Here is a 15,605-nt window from a genome sequence, read left to right as displayed (position 1 = left end):
TCATAGTCTAGTAAAGGTGATACCCATGTGTACCTATACATGAAGAACACTAAAAAGATGACAAAGGAAAACATTAAATATAAAATGCCAGATTATCACAGAGAAATAACCAGCTCTACCTTTCATAAGGCTTCCTGAAAGATAAAATATGAATTGGTTTTTGAAGTATGAATATAAGTTCTCCATTTGGATAAGCAAGTAAATGATCACTCAGGCAAAACAAACAGAAAAACGAAACAAAAACCAATTTGCCTGAAAGCACAGACTTGTAACGTAGTAGGGATTTTGCAGGAGCACAAATTGTGCTGTGGAAGTTGTAATCCATGACAGCAGGGGCAAAAACATTGAGGTGAGGGACAAAAGCAGATCATGGAGAGCTTTGCACGTTCCTAAAATTGAGATTTGTCCTATAGATAGTTTTAGGAGTGGAAGACACTTAAGGCAAGGAGCTACAAGATCAGAATTTTGTTTAGGAAGATAGCTCAGAGGACAGTATAAAAAGAAGTAGAGAATAAGGCTGGCATAAAAAAAAGACAGTCCAGGTATAACATATTTTTTTCAAACATGAGTCATTCCCAGAAGTCATCGGAATGGTTTGCATATCAACATATTACCTACATATGTCTCTGCTTAATGCTTTATTTTATATCAACTTGCTTTAACATTCAAGCCTATCCATTCAGAGTGAAAACTTTTTATCTTAAAATAAAATATATGACTTTATTTTTGTGGTTTAGTCTTACATGCCATCTAAAATAAGCTTCTGTACTACTGACGGCACATGAACAACCTGGAAAACAACACCCTCTGTAATTGTCAGTGATAACAAAAGGGACAAGATAGACACTAAGAGAGAGAATCACCAAGACCTGGATAATTGGGTAATGGTGGTAATATCAGCTAACTTTATATTGGACACTTTATATATGCTGAACCCAATTATAAGCACTTCACCCTATGAGGATATTGTTATTGTCTCCATTTTATGGAATTATCGATGGGAAATGATGCATAGAGTGTAGTAGGATCATAATCAGTATTCTCATACTGTTGGTTTTCTCTAAACACACACATGGATAAAATAAAAAATCAATATCATTGTGAATAAGCCAACATGTATTATGCACTTGTATATTATTATTGCATATTGTAATGGAGTTTTGATGGTAAGTCTAGGCGCAAAGAAAAAAACATATTCTCCCATGCTTATAAAAACTAACTTCTTGTCTTCCACTACTATACACTTCTCTGTGGAGTTATTCTTAAAGAATGGCAGAAAAATGAGGATTATTGAAAAATCTGATTGAGATAGGATTTCATAATCCCAAGAGAAAACTTTGATGAAATTGAGTTGGAATGTATAGCTTGGGCATACATCCTACCTTCTGCCAACCTGTCTTTTTTCCCCACCCCTATTCTTTTGGTAAATAAATATTGGGTACTTACACTGTGAGAACTACTAGAATTATAGGACTAAACATACACCTCTCTACTTCCTGGAGTTTATATTTTATTGATACAAGAGAGACAATTAACAATTAAGTTAGATTTTTAGTATGTTGGATGACCATAAGTGGTATGCAGGAATAAATAAAGCAGAGGAAAACAATAGGGAAAGCCTGAAAGATGGGAATACAGTTTGTAATAGGGTGGACAAGAGAAGGTCTCATTGAGTGCTTTGTACTTTAACAAAGACCTGAAGGAAGGAAGTCATGCAATAACTGAAATAAAAGCATTCTTTGCAGAGGTAAACAATGAGAGCTGGAAGGCCCAGCTAGGATCTTAGCCTACAAAGAAGAAGTGGAAGAGAAAGAACCAAACAATGGCAACCACCCTTTAAGTTATAGTGAGTCCATTTGTTGGTTATTGTGGTTTATGATAACTTGAACTCTGATCAGGCAGACCAGCAACTAGTTCTTCATTAAAGAAAGCCAGGAATGGGTTTAACAGAGGAATTCATGGCATGAAAAAAGGGCAAAAGTGTTCTCCCTAATGCTAGTCTGGTTTGATGAATGAAAATTAGTTCCTCATAATGGTGGTATTGGGAGGCAGGGGACAAGAGTTTAACTTTTAAATGTTGTTGATGATTTAAGACTAGATCCTTTAGAGAATTTGAGTCCATTGTGGTTTTTAAGTTGGATTACTAAACTTATTTCTAGAAATATAAATTGTACAATACAAATAGTATTCATTATGTACACTTAAATAAGTGACATTAAATGGTCTAATAGAAAGAATAAAGGCAATGTATTTATAGATACATATTCTACCTTTTGCAACCATTTATCACCTTTAATTTTTAACTGAGAACCAGTTTCCCCTCCCTTTTGTAAAATTATATGTTATTACATATCATATAATCATATATCATCATATCACTTTGTACAATGACAATATATCTAACTTGCATTATAGCTGAACAAAATTCACATGGAAGGTATCCAATAAATATTTTACCACCACTGCTTTTATTCATAGGGTTGTTCTGAAGATAAAAACAATTTGTACATTTATACATTTAAAGTTCTTAGTATTAACCCTGGCACTTATAAAGCACAGTGTTTCATTTTCCTTTTCTCTTTACTTTTAAACTGAAATAAGTGTTTGATGACATTAGTTTTACAAGAAAAGGCAAAAAAAAAAATCTCATTTTGAAAATGCCATAAGGAAATCTTAGGAATTAAGCAGTGTGATTTAAAAAAAAAAAAATGAGGGGCGCCTGGGTGGCGCAGTCGGTTAAGCGTCCGACTTCAGCCAGGTCACGATCTCGCGGTCCGTGAGTTCGAGCCCCGCGTCGGGCTCTGGGCTGATGGCTCGGAGCCTGGAGCCTGTTTCCGATTCTGTGTCTCCCTCTCTCTCTGCCCCTCCCCCGTTCATGCTCTGTCTCTCTCTGTCCCAAAATAAATAAAAAATGTTGAAAAAAAAAAAATGACAAAAATAAACTTATGTGATATCCATTCACACAAGAAATAATAGTTTTAAAATGAAAGGCTGACCTCTTGACACACCACTAAAATATAGAATGATTTCAGGTATGAGAGGAAAAAAAATGGCCTATAAAGATCATCATGGAAAGATGCACATATGATATAATGTTGAACATGCAAAACAAATTATAAACTAATATATACAGGCTGATCAAATATTAGAAACAAATATTTATTATTATAAATAGAATACTATTTGAAAGATATATGCCAGATTATTGATGTTTCTGTGATGATGTGTTACTTTCAATTTTAGCTTATATTGTCATATTGTTCTGCATTCTTTGCATTTTTTATACTTATAGGCATGTGTTACATTTTTATTATAAATACAAAACTTGGTAATGCCTACACACACACACCCCTTAACAAGCTATTTGTTTATTGTGCACCGAGATAATACATGAAAGATAGCACTAAAGGACAAAACACCAATTCCTTTTACGCAGCGACCCAGCTCACAAAAATGCAAAGGGGAAGTGGTGGTTTTACCTTAATGAAGATAAAGCTGACATTGAGAAAGAGCAGGGGAGGGTAATTAAAGAGACATGCAGAGGCATGCCTCCACTCATGTTCGGTTCCTGACTACCAACACCGCTGCTGTGCATGGACAGCAGAGGCAATCTGTGAGGCTTACAATTAAGTAAATAAAGATAAATCTCACCCTTTATTCTACACAGAATGAGAAGCATAAGGAGTCAGGGACTGAGGTGATAAGTAGCATAGAATTAAACTTCAGCATATGGTACCTACAGCCACTCAGAGACTTTTCAGAGAACCCAGCTAGAATTAAGAAAGTTTGTGTCATTTTCAAGTGATAAATTGGAAGTAGAAGATTTGGAAACGGATTAATATGGAGTCATAAAAAGTTTTATTCTAAGTTACAAACACAAAAAAATGTTGGCAATGGAAAGGGGAAAATGCTATTTTTCATATAGAGGAGAACTCAGATTTTCTCTTTTAAACACTTTGTGAACATTTTGCATTTGTATATATTATGTTTTCTGCTTAGATAAGCCCGAGGTTGAGAGAGAACATTTGGAAAAACACAAACTCAAATTACCTGCTAATCCAATATATCATGTTTAATTTATTTTCTCCCTCAATTAAATCTTGTCCTTTCGAAGATCAACTATAACACAATCTGCAAAATCTCATAGCCCCTACTTTTATCTATATTAAATGTGGGTGCATGCATATACAATAGAGTAATAAAATTTAGTGAAATAGTAAGAATAATTTAAAATCACTCCTTTGTCCATCATCTTATGATGACAGATGTTGCCATTTTGGTTTCTAGCCATTCCACATTCTCTTTTTCACGTTTATTTTTACAATAAGCACTAGTATTTTACATGTAACCTCAGCAATGTAACACATTTCAGTGGCAGTAAAATGTATCTGAGTTTGCACTATATGTTATATCATTGTAAAGCTGGATGTCTACTTTCTTGTTTTTAAGTATTACAAAATTGCATAAAGTACTAAGTATAATTATTATGAAAAAAACATATTCATATGTTTTTTTCTCTGTATATACAATTGTTTTCTTACACTAGACAAGTTAGCCTCCTTGGCCACACTCTCTGCCCCAAACCAGAGTTGCTTGTTGGCAGGTCAACTCTAAATCAACATGTCTTCATTGGAAGTGTCTGTCTGTCTGAATTTTAATTTTGATTCATATACGAAAGCACTGATTTTTTTTTTCTTATTCCATAGAATCTTTTTTCCTAGCTCTATTGAGGTATCATTGACAAAATTGTCATAGAAACTTAATGCATATTGTGTGCCATTACTTACTGACCTTCATGTAGGAATTTTAGTGTATCTTAGTTGTAATCCTCAGAAGCATAATTATATTGGTCAAGGTAGTCTCGGTCATAGTAATGCCATGGTGTTGAACAACATGAATATCCTAGTGGTTTCCGAGACAAAACCTTTATTTCATTTCTACCCACATATCCACTGCTAGTAACGAGGGCATGGAAAGGGCCATCCTCAGAACTAGCGGGGCCTGTATTCAAATTCTAGCTCCTCAAGGGGCGCCTGGGTGGCGCAGTCGGTTAAGCGTCCGACTTCAGCCAGGTCACGATCTCGCGGTCCGTGAGTTCGAGCCCCGCGTCAGGCTCTGGGCTGATGGCTCGGAGCCTGGAGCCTGTTTCCGATTCTGTGTCTCCCTCTCTCTCTGCCCCTCCCCCGTTCATGCTCTGTCTCTCTCTGTCCCAAAAATAAATTAAAAATGTTGAAAAAAAAATTAAAAAAAAAAAACAAAAAAACAAATTCTAGCTCCTCTTGGAAGCCAAAGCAGGAGAAAGTGTTCCTGTTACACTATATGAAGAAACCAAAATAGATGAAGCAAGAAAGCAAACTACTAATGATGCTCCAATGACACTTAGGTTTTCATATGTTGTTGATGAGAGCTTAAATTCATGCTTCAGTTATGGTCGTCTCAATAATCTGGTAATTTTTTATCTGAGGCTCTAAATAAATAGAGATTTTCACCTGTTTGTTAGATCTATGTGTTTCAATGAAATAGTTGGAGCATTTTTTTTCCAGAATTGGGAAAGTGTTTTTTAAATAGTATGATTTACATTTTTTTATGTGAAGTATACGGAATTTACTTGAGGACTCCAAAGGATCGTCAAAGTAACAGACAGTTAATGTGGTAGGCTATGTTATTATTCACAAATGCCCCTCCTCCTCCCTGAGGAAGGATTACACTGTCTGTCTCACAGATGCAGACTTGGCCACATGACACACACTCATCACTGAACTGAATGCAGGCGTGATGTGTGTTGCCTCTGGGCACCAGCTCTGAGTCCCTTCTGCAGCGATGACTGGCCATGGTCCAGATTCAGGCTTTTCCATCAAGCTGAGTAAGCAGAGCTTCCTAGTACATTTAGAAAAAAATATCCTAAAAACAACAAACTCCTAACCAAGGGCTACAAAGCTCTCCGTATATGATCTGACTCCTGTCTACCTATGAACCCCATCTTCCATTACTCTTCAGACTCTCCTCCAGACACCAGGCGCCTTCGATGCTTTCATTCTCCAAGCATATGCCACTCCATGTCCTTTGCTAGTGCTTCCTTCCCCATGAGGATGCTTTTTTTCCTTCTTCTGTTTTTGGTCTCTACTCAAACATGATCTTCAGGAAGGGAGAGGTCTTCCCAGATTATAGATGTAAGACCTCAGGCTTTTCTTCTGTCTCCCTACTCTTTTATTTTCACTTCTAAAATCACTGTTTTTATATTTGTAGAATTTCTTCACTTGTTTACTGCCTGAATTATTCACCACTCTGTTCCTAGTGCTTAGAAAAGTACCTGACACATAACATCTGTTTGATAAATATGGGCAGGTTAAATTAATTAACAAATATTATAACTTAGAACAGGGCCAAGTTTTATATTCTTGCATAAATGGTTTGTGGCCTTGCTGCAAGGAATTTCCCTAAATATCAACAAGCAGAAAATGAATTAACTCCTTGAATTATATGCTTAAAAATGCAGAAGGCAGAACATACAAATACAGCAATAATGCTAGTATATCTATCAAAATAGATGTTTTTGCTATCTCATATAAAGAATATATATTCTTATATAAAGAATATATATAAAGAATATATATATTTTATATATATATTATATTTATATATATATATATATATAAATATAATATATATATATGGCGGAGCATGAAAAATCTGTGGTAAAGAGCATGGGTTGAATGCAGTCACTTAGTGGTAATCACCATACCTAGCTCTTAACATTCATTAACTTGCAGGTAAAATGAGGATATACAGATTATTCTGAAGCTGACATTAGAAATCTCTCATTTCTTAGTATAGTGGGATATAGGAAGCACTCAAAAAATATTAGCTGTTGTATATTAACTTTAATAAATATGTTTTAACTTGGGGGTATATAACACACCGTTATTTGGAAGTAGATTAACTAATGATAAATATTTTCCAAATGAAATGTCTACTTAATAATTAAAAAGTTGGCATTACATTAGATATACACATTAAATTAAGAATTTGGCCATTATAAAATAAAACCCCCTTTCTCATAACTATATGGAATCAGAATTCATATAAGAAATTCCTATGAAATATCAGGCTTTAGTGGTACTTTTTAATATACTGCATTGTTTATCACAATAATATAAATATGTTGAAACAGTTGCTAGAAAAATTTTATATATATATATATTTTCTTAATGTTTACTTATTTTTGAGAGAGAGAGCATGAGCAGGAGAGGGGCAGAGAGAGAGGGAGACACAGAATCCGAAGCAGGCTCCAGGCTCTGAGCTGTCAGCATTGAGCCTGACATGGGACTTGAACTCATGAACCGTGAGATCATGACCTAAGCCAAAGTTGGATGCTTAACTGACTGAGCCCCACGTGCCCCTAGAAAATGTTTAAAAAGTACTATTCCATTTTCAGTCCTGCATAAAATCCAGCTCTTTCATAACTATCCAGTATCTCATCAAATCACACAAGTGTTACCTGAAGTATTCATGATGAGATAAGTATAATTTTGTCTTCCTAATTTCAAGAAGATATTATTTCAGGGTTTTTTTTCTTGTCTTCTTTAAAACTTGTTCATTGTACATTTTCTTCCCACAGAGTATAGAAAATTGATTACGGTAACAGTATGCATAACAAAAAGTAAAATATATTTAAATAGCAGGAAGGAGGAAGGAAGAAAAGAAGGAGGCCCCTCTCCCTTTAATAACACTTCCCAGGAATTCCTTGGCCACAACTCAGTCACATGGCCAAATCTTGCTGGAAGGGTGGCTAGGATACGTGGTATGTCAGGGTCCACATGCCCAGCTAAATATTAGGGACTCTATTACCAAGGAAAAAATGGAGAATGGATTTGGGGGAAACACTAGCAAACTCTTTGCTAAAAGAGATTTCCTTTTCTGAAGAAAATATTTAAGTCTTCTTTTCCCTTCTTACTGACTATTGAGAATTGTTCACAAATTTGAGGAGAATACCTAGCACATAGCCTCACCCTGTCATTTCAATAAAATGCTTTTATCACTAGGTGAGTTAGATAATTATGTCAGTACTTGCTTTAATTCAGTATTATAATAATACGAGTTTGTTATCTCCCCACCCTGTTGCTGCAGGGAAAATAGGTTCTTTAAGGATATCCATCTAAAAACAGATGGAACAGATCTAGAGCAGTGTTTTGCTCCCAGAAAATCAGGCTGGCAGGAACTGAACAAGAAAGTGGGACCCAGCCAGCCAGCTGGTTGGGATAAAGGCCAAAAAGAGGTTACACCTACGGTCAAACTCAAAAACTTAAGTAGAATATAGCAAATAATGGAGATAGGAGGGAGAACCATTTCAGGAAGACCGAACATCCATGACAGAGTTAGTGCGGCAAGAGAAAAAGGAATAAATGAAAATAAACAAACAATAAAACAAAACAAAACAAAACAAAACAAAACAAAACAAATCACTTCTTTTTTTTTCTAAGCAGCTAACATGGCATCTGTTTGAAGCACCTTAACAAGGAGGGAAGAGGTATTGAGTGAGCTCTGAGGTCACTGAGTAGCTTCGTCTACAGGATATAGGCTGTATCCTGGCAGATGGAGAACCAGATAATGACTGTAGGCATGGGCTGCCCATTTCATATGGCTTTTAAGCAGATCACCGTAACAGTACAGATGATGATGGCTTCAGGGAGAACCAATGTGGATTCAGCGTTTTAGGAAACTGAAGGAGTCAAGGGAAATGATGACGGCTTCACCCAGGGAAAAGGAGATTGAAAAGAAGAAGAATGATGATTTTCAAGGCATAATTAGGTGTCCAAATCAGCAGACCTAGCTGTCTGAGCTGTGGACAAGTGAGAGAAGCACGGGAGGAACCAGGGTTCTCACTCTAGTTTTGGTGGTTTGCACATGGTACTGCCACAGTGTCGTAGACTTTGGGTCTAGAGTTCTTTCTTGTCTAGCAAGAAAGTGAGACGCAGGATTAAAAGTGAGAGATGGCTAATGTCTGGGAGAAGACAAGAGCCCAATTAAGGGCTCTTGCTCCATTTTTATTAGGATCAGAAGGCTTACAAACATGGTGATGGACATGCTCAAAGAGACAAATCTGTGAACATTAACTCACGGACATGAGGGGAAGAGGGTTTCGAAGATATATGGGGTTAGGGGTTTGGGTTAATACAAAACAAAATCCTGGCACCCCAAAGCCTGGTGGAAGGTTGTTTACAGCAGACATAAGGCACCGCTTTCGTGGGACAAGAGAGACAGAGCAAGCTACCTCAGGGTCAACAAGGCACCTGTCTTTTGTTAACTAGCTTTGCCCTGCAGGGGTCTATAGCCATATTACCTGTTTACCTTCCTTCCTGTGAAAGCAGCCTTCTGCTATAGTACTAAATTGGGGGGGGGGGGGTGGTGTTTCCGCCCTGAATACCTAATCTTGTTTACCTCCTATACCTTTGTTCCATATTGGGGCCTTTGCCTCACTCTCTCTATACCGGGGCTTTTGCCCCACCCTCTCTATACCTGTTTACCTAATCTTGTTTACCCAAACTTGGTTGTGAGTATCTATGGTTTTCTAATTCTTTATGCCTTGTTAACCTATCCATGCTAGCCCAGAGAATTCCTAAGCTTACTCCCCACACAACTGAAATACAGAACAGAAAATAATAAAGGAAAATCAGGTTTAGAGGGAAACCGCATGGTGTGGGTTTGAATATGTTATCTGAAGTACCTATTGTACATCCAGGTGGAGAGAGGCACAGAAGTGTTTCTGAGTAAAACCCAGGAGAGCATTCTGGACTCTAGATCCACTAAACTCGAAGCATAATAACACTATAAGAAAGGTCCAAAAATTTCAATTGACTAAAATGCATGCCACATTATTGGGAGGCTAATAAAAACAACATTTTTTTAGTTTGTCTTTTTTTTTCATTTTTTAACATTTATTTATTATTTTTGAGTGGGAGAGAGAGAGAGACAGAGTGCAACTGGGGAACGGGTAGAGAGAGAGGGCAACACAGAATCTGAAGCAGGCTCCAGGCTCTGAGCGGTCAGCACAGAACCCAATGTGGGGCTGGAACCCATGAACCATGAGATCATGACCTGAGCCAAAGTTGGACGCTTAACCTGACTGAGCCACCTACATGCCCCATTTCAGTTTGTCTTTTGGAAAAAAAAATTCCACAAGGTCAAGTTTATGCAACTGTACATTATTAACTACATGCTGAAGGGATAAAACTTCAAATGGGCAGAGAACACATTTACTAACCTTACCTCTCTTCCCCATCAGAACTATTCATGAAGGAAAGACACTACACAGTGTCCAGACAGGATCATTGGACTAAGGTGGCTTTTTATTATGTTTTTAGACATGTGAATGTCCCGAGAATGCTCATGATATTCCAAGGCACATAGAGACAGAGTTTAAAGATTCAGACTGATGAATTAAGGTGGCTGAGGCATATATAAGTCATGTGTGTAATATCAGGATCTGTCAGTACTATTTAATAAGCTTTTAATCCCAATGTATACACTTGTGTTTGGGAAACTTAGAGCTAGTGTTTCAAAGTCATGTGTTGTACAGCCGCAGAACATCCCTGGCCCCTTTTCAGAAAGTGTAAGCAATTCTAGTCTGCCGCACAACCAATCTTCTAAAACTGCTTTAAAAAATAGAATCACCTGTCGAGGTCAGGCGCTCTTGCAGATTCCTGAATTGGTTAGCCTAGCAGGTTTATTCCCACGGGTTGGGAAGGGTGGTCCTACGCTCTTTCCATCTTATGCAACTGCTTGTTAACATGTGCTTTTGGTTCCTTTGCATTTTAATTTCAGTTTTGCGAGAAAATTAATCCCCCAGCTTGTCCTTAGGAGGCTTCTTCCCAATCAGAGATGGGGTCAGATTGCTAAATGAGCTGAGGAAGGAAGCCAAATGACATCCACCTTGACTCATTCCTTATGGAGGAGTTTGCTAGATCTCTACCTGGGATTAGCTCTCTCTGCCAGGCCTCTGTCCACATCCCTTTAAGCTATAAAGAGGACTTCAGTTGTGTTGGGGCAGCCTTTTTAAGTTGTTGTGTTTTTTTTTAACTATTCTTTTAAAATTCTTTTTAAGTACTACAGTCCTTTTGAGGTTTTGAGTATTATGTTCTTTATATTTATGATCTCAGTTTAAAAATAAGTAAATAATAAAATCAAGGTGTTGAATTTAAAAAGGAGTAAATTTTGTTTCCAGGACTGGCTCTGCTTCCTAGGTGTGTGACCCTGTGCAGTTTGTTTCACTTTTCTCTTCTCTCTCTCTCTCTCTTTTTTTTTTCCTCTGTAAATCAGATAGGTAGCATGTCTTTGCAGCTGTCAAAGTTACTGATTTCATGTAGTATAATGCAAAAACTAAATATGTAGGTCATATTTTTTTCTGGGACTGATGTGGCCGTATGTAAATATTATAATGGCCTTTGAAGGTTTTTCCCTCTTTTCTAAAACACCCTCTGGTATGTACAATAAAAGGCAGGCACCATTAATTCTTTTCTTTGCTTCAGAATAAATTCTGGGCTTCCCCTCCCCCCCAATACAGGACCCTTTAAATTCTTACCACTAAATGTTTCTCTAAGGTTCTTACTATTTCTATCTCACAAACTTGATGCTTTTATCAATAGCTATATCCTGCCTCCCCCTTTAAAGATAAAGAAGCTTCCCCTTCTAAACTAGCCCCTTTACCCCCTAGCTTTCGACTCCATAGTAATTACTATTACAAGTAACTCCTATTTTAGCCATTCATATTGGAAGCTGAGGAGGCCATGGTCCTTTGAGTTGATGCCTCACAGAGCATTGGGCCAGTCGTGCTTGAAAAACAGCTTGACCTCTGAATAGCTTCTTGCTCATATCGTGCACAGATGATGGCAACATTTTCTTGTTTAACTAAGAGTCTCCCCTTTCCCCCTACGTTTTTGGGAAAATAATTAAATTAAATGTTCATTCACCAGAATAGAAGGAAAGGGTCAAGCAGATTTAATATTGAAAATATGCCCCAAATGCATTCCTATTACAAGTTGTTTGAACACTTCCTTTTCTCTAAAATGGATATAGTTGTAGAACTTGCCTATGGAACATTGTAATGATGATTAAATGAGATAAAACAGAGCTTGGCAAGTAGAAAGCCCTGAATAAGCATTATGTATTATTATTAGATCATTTTCAAATATAATTAAAAACTTATGATGATAAAACATTTATCAGTCTTGCACTAGCAGGAGAAATAATTTTTTTTCATCTCAAAAATTGCTATTGTTCTCGCCATTTGAGAAGTTATGCTATTTTCTTGATAATAAATGCATCAACCTCTCTGAATCTACTAAAAATGTCGTAAGATTCTTGGGAATGTAAAGAAGAAGAGGCAGGATTAAAAAGATTAGGAAGCTGGAAAAATGGAAAAAAGAAAGGGGAAGATAAAAGAAAAGAAACTCTAAGTTAAAAAATTAGTAATGCAATGACAGAAGTGTTCAAAAATAGAAAAATAATATTCAAATTGGCAGGATTTAAGCTACAACAACATAAAAAGGTTAAGGAAAGATGAGCCAAAGAGCTCAGCAAAATCTTGCATTGTGTTCCAACAGCTATTTGCACTTCTCAGTTACCACTTTCAGGTTCTTGTTTTATGCGTGTCTCCTACACTTGTCTGTATTTATAAGGAGGATAGCAACTAAGTTTTATTTATTCACTGTTATATTCCCAGTACCTACCACAGTCATGGTGAATGATCAATAAATATTTGCTCTCATAAAACAAAAGTTTATGACAAAAGCTAGTAGAAACCACCTCCCCAACATGACCTTGAAAATATTCTGAATATGTTACTATTTTAATAGTAAATAAAAGTTAGCGATTGTATATGTCATTATATTTTAGAATTGAATAGAGGGACAAAGAGAACCTTGTAAACAGATAATTACCGATGCATTCATTTAACAAATGCTTATCATGTAGGGCTTAGCCAGTACTGAAGTTAAATGTGTGACGATTTTAAACCTAGCCTGTATGTTCTCATGGAGCTTACAGTCTAATAGCTCTGACTATACATATATGCAAATATCTAATTAACTGAGGTAAGTGTTCTGAAATAGAAGTGTATCATACTTTCAGATGTGTGATGTGTAACTGGGTCAGGAGAATGAGCAGGGGGATAATTGATAACATTTAGGCTGAAGGATGAAGTAGGCATTAGGCAAAAACTAGTGGGTGGGAGAATAATTACAGTTAGAAAGAATAGGAAATAGGAAGGCTTAAAGGAAGGAAAGAGCTTAGCCTGTTCTATGAATGGAAAGAGTCTGTCGTAGCTGGAATGTAGTGTGCAAAAGGAAAAGAGGTGATGGATGAGTTGAACAGTCAAGGACAGACCATGTAGGTATTGGTAGGTCAGCGGAAATAGCTGAAGGATTTTAAGCAGCAAAATGACAAAGCTATATTTTAAAATGTGTACTTTAGAAACTGGAGAGAAAATGGCTTGGAGTATATATGGAAAAATATTTTTATATTATTGTAGTAATGAAGGAGAAAGAAAATGGTGGCATGGGCCAAGATAGAGCCACTGGAAATGAAGACATGTGAACGATGTAGGGTATATTCAGGCAATAAAACTGATCTCTTGGAGTTTGTTTGGATATAGAAAGGGAGACACAAAATAGATAAAAACTAACTTTGTGTATTCTGGTTTGAGTAAACCAGATGAATGTGACTTTTATTGAGAAGAAGATTGAAGGGGAAGAAGGGATTGGTGTTTATTTTGGATACATTTAATTTAGAGGCGACAGCACATCTGAGCAGTGATGTCCACTAGACAATTAGCTTTTGCCTTTGTATGTCCATTTGGTACTTCAATTCTTTCCTGTTTAGCTGCCTTGTTGAACTGCCAGCCAAGTTCACCTGCAAGTAATGGCAATAGAAAGATATTGAAGCCCTTGAAGTTGAGAAGAGTGTTCTAATGTTTCAGAGAGCAACATTAGTATAGAGAAAGCTTTGTTTTTCCATGTTACTTTGGATCACAGTTAAGATATAACTGATAGAAGCAGCAAATAAAAAAGGAATGGAGAAAATGAAAGAATAAAAATGGGACATTGACTGTGGATGCAGACTATCTATGCTCATACTCTATGTTTGCTTATTTAGGGATGACTCATTGCACTTCATGATTACAAATGGATCTGGAAAATACAAATCATTATGACTAAGAAGGAGAGAGACTAATAACAATGCTTTAGGTCTTAATGTTGACCTTACCTTTGAGTACATGTAAGGAGCCCTAGAAAACACCCTCCGGTCTTTTTTTCTCCCTTCCTTTTCCTCTTTTCATTTTCTTTTCTTTTATAAACTTCACTCATCTTTTCTCCCCCTTAGCTCTCCCATTTCCAAACTTGAAATTTCAGCTGATGAGGGGACATTGTGAGGGCCAATAAGACAGAAAAATATTAAGCTGTTTTGTCTTTTTTTGTCTTTTTTTTGGTTGTGGGTGGTGAAATAGTATTGCCTTCATATTTTTGTGTTGTCAATTTGCTTTTATATTAATGACATGAGAGGTAAAGTAGATGGAATATATATGTCTAGATAAATATGCCTCAATGCTTCTAAAGTATCTGAATTTTACTCAAACTGAGTATAAAAGAGCAAAACTTTGCCAAATGGAAGGATTGCTGGGAAATGTTTTTGGTTTTGTTTTTTAGAAAAGACAGATCATTGTAGATTATAAAACACAAGAGAAATCTCAAACTATATAGTTACCACTGCCTCCTATTCAGAAAATAAATATGCAAATCAAGTTTTCCTGGACAGTATTTCGCAGGTCTCTTGTGCTAACGGTGTAACTCTTGTCTGCATATTTTTAATGGGGTTCTGTGGTATAGCATATTTGAAGAATATGCCATACCCTATTCCCTCATGGAACTTCAAAATGCACATGATCATTCAAATGTCCTTGAGAACTCTGCAGCAAAGTGAACTGTATAAAGTATCCCAGCATCTCTAAAAGTTATTCAAGCCCCAACCATTTTGTTTTCATTACAGATTTAAAGTGTCCAGCAGAATAGTGTTCCATGAGAGACCACTTTGGGTAAAACTTACCCAAGTCATTGAAGAAATATTTCCCGTATTAAGAAATATCCATAGTTAAGAATTTCCATGAGTTTTCATGGAAGTTTTCAAGCCTTCAGAATTAGAAAATTCTGTCTAGGACCTAAACTATCTGAATTAAATATCAATCTTTTTTTCCCCCAAATTCTTACTCTCCTAACTGGAAGGACCTGAGCATTTCCTCTCAGAATAATTCTTTGAGCAACTGAAGAAAGATACTAAATCACACTTGCACCTTCTCTCTCCCCTCTAAAGATCCTTAATCACTGTTATCATTCCATTGTGCCAAATTCTCACTTATTAAATTATTCACTGTTTTCCTTTTATAGGATATAAAATCTTCGTTTTAGGGTATAATCATATATTCTAAACTATCCTGCATTTGAATTTCAGCCACTTAAAACATCAGAGTTTTGAAAACTGGGCAATATCTCTGTAAAACTTTAAAATATATATGAAAAAATATGAAAATCCATCTGCCTTTTCTCCCAATTCATATC

This window comes from Neofelis nebulosa, chromosome 4, assembly GCF_028018385.1.
Source record: "Neofelis nebulosa isolate mNeoNeb1 chromosome 4, mNeoNeb1.pri, whole genome shotgun sequence".
Lineage (NCBI taxonomy): Eukaryota > Metazoa > Chordata > Mammalia > Carnivora > Felidae > Neofelis > Neofelis nebulosa.
This window is presented reverse-complemented; position numbering follows the sequence as displayed.